Genomic DNA, 4,884 nt, shown 5'->3' on the forward strand with positions numbered 1-4,884 from the left:
GGCCGGGCTAAGGAACCCCCCTTACCCCCCACCCCTGAGTGCACAAATTTTTGTGCACCAGGCCTCTAGTATATATATAAAAGGCTAATATGCAAATTGTCCCCTTGGGAGTTTGACCAGGAGGCTGGGAGTTCAATTGCTTGCTGTGACATGCGCTGACCACCAGGGGGCAGTGCGGAATGAAGGAAGGTCCCGGCCAGCAGCCAAAAGGCACCAATCAGCCCTGATCGCCAGCCAGGCCCAGGGACCCTGCCCATGCACAAATTTCGTGCACCGAGCCTCTAGTCCAGCCGTGGGCAAACTATGGCCCGGGGGCTGGATCCAGCCCGTTTGAAATGAATAGAACTATTGAAAAAAAAGACCGTACCCTTTTATGTAATGATGTTTACTTTGAATTTATATTAGTTCACACAAACACTCCATCCATGCTTTTGTTCCGGCCCTCCGGTCCAGTTTAAGAACCCATTGTGGCCCTCGAGTCGAAAAGTTTGCCCACCCCTGCTCTAGTCTATACAATAAAAGCCTAAGCAGTGGAATGACCAGAACAACCAGTTGCTATGATGTGCACTGACCACCAAGGGGCAGACGCTTAATGCAGGAGCTGCCCCGTGGTGGTCAGTGCACTCCCACAGGGGGAGCACTGCTCAGCCAGAAGCTGGGCTCACAGCTGGCAGGCACAGTGGTGGTGGCGAGAGCCTCTCCCACCTCCACAGCAGCACTAAGGAGCAGCGAGCAAGTGGGCAGTAAGGAGTGAGGGGTCCCAGACTGCGCAAGGGTGCAGGCCGGGCTGAGGGATCCTGCCGGGAGCCGGTCCATCCTTGCTGTTTCAAGGGACCTGGCATATATGGCATACTGTTCTTAATATGTTTGCTCACCTTCTTGGGACTGTGTTTTAACCGAGGTCACCTCTCTAAGAAAGGTTGTTTCCTCAGGTAGGGATTTTCCCCTGAAGTTAGGGAGGGAATAAAACCTCTTAACTAAGTGCCAGGCGGGTAATTAATCACTTTAACTACAAACAGTCATGCTTATGCTACATAACATAATCTTTACTCCCTGGAATGGAGATAAGAAACGCCCTAACCTTTGGAATAGAGATTGATAGGATTGGAATCAACTGGTATAAATACAGATGCAACAAGACAACAGAACACAGAACGTAGATGAAGATCCTAGAGACAGAACTTAGAAGACAGAACCTACACAGAACCTAGAGACAGAAGAACTTCGCTGGAGCGAACATGGCAAAAGATCCTGGACAGAACCCGGCTACAGAACCTGGCGACCGAACCTGGCTGGAGAACCTAAAGTGAACCTGGCTGGAGAACCTAGCAAGAGAACATGGACACAGAACTTGGCTGGAGATTGTGGCTAGAGATCCTAGCAAGGCTGCTGATCAACTGAACGCTGTCTCCGTGTCATTCCTTCTTCGCCGACTCCGTCCACACCTTTGGGGACCCCTGGACATGCTGGGGTTGGACCCCAGCAGGATCCCCACACCCCACGATCGTGCACAAATTTCATGCACCAGGCCTGTAGTCTATAATAATCACAACAAATGGCCAGAGGTCATGGTCAATCATACAGGCTGTGGCATGGAAGAGATAGGCTGTGGGTTATGTATCATTCCAAAAATGTTCCCCTGTCTCTCATTCAAGAAAGTGCAATGATAATAATCATGATGATAATAATAATAACAGCAGTAGCAGCAACAATAAAGTGAACATTTATTAGTACTTAACCATGTGCCAGGCACAATGCTAAACCTTTTACAAATATTTCAGTGAATGCTCACAATAACTCTATAATATGGCTATTATTTATCTCACGTAGCAGGTACTGTGTCTCATGTCAGATCAGGTGACCCATTTCTAACTTCAGCCACTGCTGCATGGAGACTTCTGTACAAGCTCATTCTTCGCCCTGGGGAAATTAGTGCCCTGGGGCACTCCTCAGACAAGGAGGGACAAATGTCTCTGGCACCTACCTTGAGAGGATAATTCGGGAATATATTTTATATGGTTTTTCAGAAGGTCTCTGGAGGGATTGAGCCTCAACTACCCAGAATACTAACCAGCCCAATAATTCACCATATTGGTCTTTCCTCTTCATCTGTATCATTTTCTTTCTTCCTACATCTCTGCTTTCTGGGATCACCCTCACCACCTGCCCCAAGTCCTTGACTTGGGCTCTGCATTGGGGGAGACTCAAGCTAATTCAAGCCCATTTTACAACTGAAGAATTTGAGATTTAAACAAGCCTTTCCCCAATTTCCCATTGATACTAAGTGGGAGATCAAGGATATGTACATAGCTGTGTCTTGATTCTAAAGATTTAACTCTTAAATACTATCTTATAGTAAATGTGAATGCAAGCAGGGAAGAGGGAGGCTATAGGAAAAGTTTTGAAGCTGTACTTATTTATAGACTAGAGGCCTGGTGCACAAAATTGTGCATGCGTAGGGTTCCTAGGCCTGGCCAGAGATCAGGGCCGATTGGGGCCTCCCAGCTGCTGGACAGAGCCTTTCTTTCCCGGCTGCTGGCTGCCGGCTGCCGGCTGTGGGATGCCTGCCGGGGCCTTCCTTCATTCCATGCCGCCCCCTGGTGGTCAGCACATGTCATAGAGAGCAATGGAACTCCCGGTCGAACTCCCAAGGGGACACTTTGCATATTAGCCTTTTGTATACTAGTATATAGATAAGCAGATTGTTTGTTAAAACTTCAAACCTCTGGCCGAAACCGGTTTGGCTCAGTGGATAGAGCGTCGGCCTGCGGACTGAAAGGTCCCAGGTTTGATTCTGGTCAAGGGCATGTACCTGGGTTGCAGGCACATCCCCAGTAGGAGATGTGCAGGAGGCAGCTGATCGATGTCTCTCTCTCATCAATGTTTCTAACTCTCTATCTCTCTCCCTTCCTCTCTGTAAAAAATCAATAAAATATATTAAAAAAAAAAACTTCAAACCTCTGAATTGCTTCTCTGGAATGAACAAATCAGTGAACTCCTTGTTAATATTTACCTTTTGTTCACTATAGTCGCCTGGTACCTTGCACAGAGCACATCACCTGGTATCTAGGAAACAGTCCAAAGAAATTCAAGAAGGGTGATTTTATCCCAGCTGGTGTGCTCAGTGGTTGAGCCTCAACCTATGAACCAGGAGGTCATGGTTCGATTCCTGGTCAGGGCACATGCCTGGGTTTTGGGCTCGATCCCAATAGGGGTCGTGCAGGAGGCAGCCAAGTGATGTTTCTCTCTCTCTCCCTCTCCCTTCCTCTCTGAAATCAATAACAAATATTTTAAAAGAAGGGTAATTTTAACATGGATGGTCTAGAATTATTTTTCCTTCAGGACTTTGGGAAAGGAAAGTTTCTTCCCTTTCCAACAACTGTCCCAGCACCTGCTCTGTCACCTCAGAGCTCAGGGACCCTCCAGGGACAGAAGCGGGGTCTGGGTGGCAATGGAGGATTCCATTAGAGAAAAGGATCAGGAAGAATCTCGGACAAAGGCCCTGGCAATGCAGCTTTGAGGTCTTACCCTGAGCCTCTCTGGGAACAGATAAGAATGGGGCTCACTTCCTTCCCCCACCCCCATCCCATTTCCTATCCCCAGCACTGCGCAGTATCCACTCCAGCCTGTCACACAGAATCCCAGCTCAGATACCACTGCATGTGCATACCACGCTCAGGAGGAAAAGCTTACTGTTCAGAGTGCTCGAGAAGGCAAACGGGCACTCGGAAAAAGGGTCAGAATGAGGTCATGGTTGATCACAACAAATGGCCAGAGGTCATGGTCAATCACACAGGCTGTGGCACGTCTCATCATGAGAAATGACAGCTCCCACCTGCAGCGTATCTTGGTTTACTTAGCAGTTCTCAGGGTGTTTCAGGAAGTCTTGAGGGTCCCCGAGATCCTTTTTTGGGGAGAGGGAGGGGGTCCTGATAGATCACTATTTTTATAATTTACTATGTTATTTACCTTTTCTACTCTCATGTTCTTACGAGTGTACAGTGGAGCTTTTGGAGGTTAAATGATATATTTTTATTTATTTTTTTTGTCAGAAAAGAAAAGGAAAGGTTTATTGCATCCCCGGGAGACCCATGTACCCCAAAGACAGGGCACATGGATTCACTCCAACAGGGAGGGGGGCGGTTGTTTTATACTGCGGTTGGGTGAGGGGCGGGGACATGAGCTCCGGCCTTTTGGTGATAAGGGATGGCCACTCGTTCTGACTGCTTCCAGCGGGCTAAGGGCGACGAGGGGAGGGGGGTGTTTAAAGGCCAGGGTTAGGCAGAGGCAGATCGGAGGGCAGCCGGGTGTAGGGATGGAGCAGGAGCTGATTCACAGTCACCTGTGACATCTCCGGGATCCGGGAGCAGATGAACTTGAGGAGGCAGGGGGCTAGGAGAAAAAAGACAAGAGATGAGAATCAGTGGCCCTATCATGGGTAGGACTCAGGTAGCTAAGGGGCTTTGAGATTTATAGAAGTCATGCTGCTCCGGGGTCCTCTTGAGTCTGGAGAGGTGGTGCCAGGACAGGTCGTCAAGCTGGGGTCGCCAAGCAGCTTGGTGGCAGTGGGGGCTGTGAGGATTACAGTGTGAGGTCCCGTCCGCCTAGGCTCCAAGGCTTGTGGATGTAGGTTCTTAAGGAGGACCGAGTCGCTAGGGTGAAGGGCTAGTCCTCAGGAGTCTTGGTCGGTTGGCTCTGGCTTGGGCAGAAACCTGTTCTCGGAGCAATTGCCGCTGATGCTGCCAAACTGGGAAAAGTTGCCAAGCTGAAGAGATGAGGTCCTGATGGGTCCTGGGCCACGAGGAGGAAGAGGCAGGCACCCTGAGCTGCGGATGGACGGCCAAATGGAGTGCTCACGCCACCGGTTTCGGCACCAAATGTTAG

The sequence above is a fragment of the Myotis davidii genome, unplaced genomic scaffold (assembly GCF_000327345.1).
Source record: "Myotis davidii unplaced genomic scaffold, ASM32734v1 scaffold847, whole genome shotgun sequence".
Taxonomy (NCBI): Eukaryota; Metazoa; Chordata; class Mammalia; order Chiroptera; family Vespertilionidae; genus Myotis; species Myotis davidii.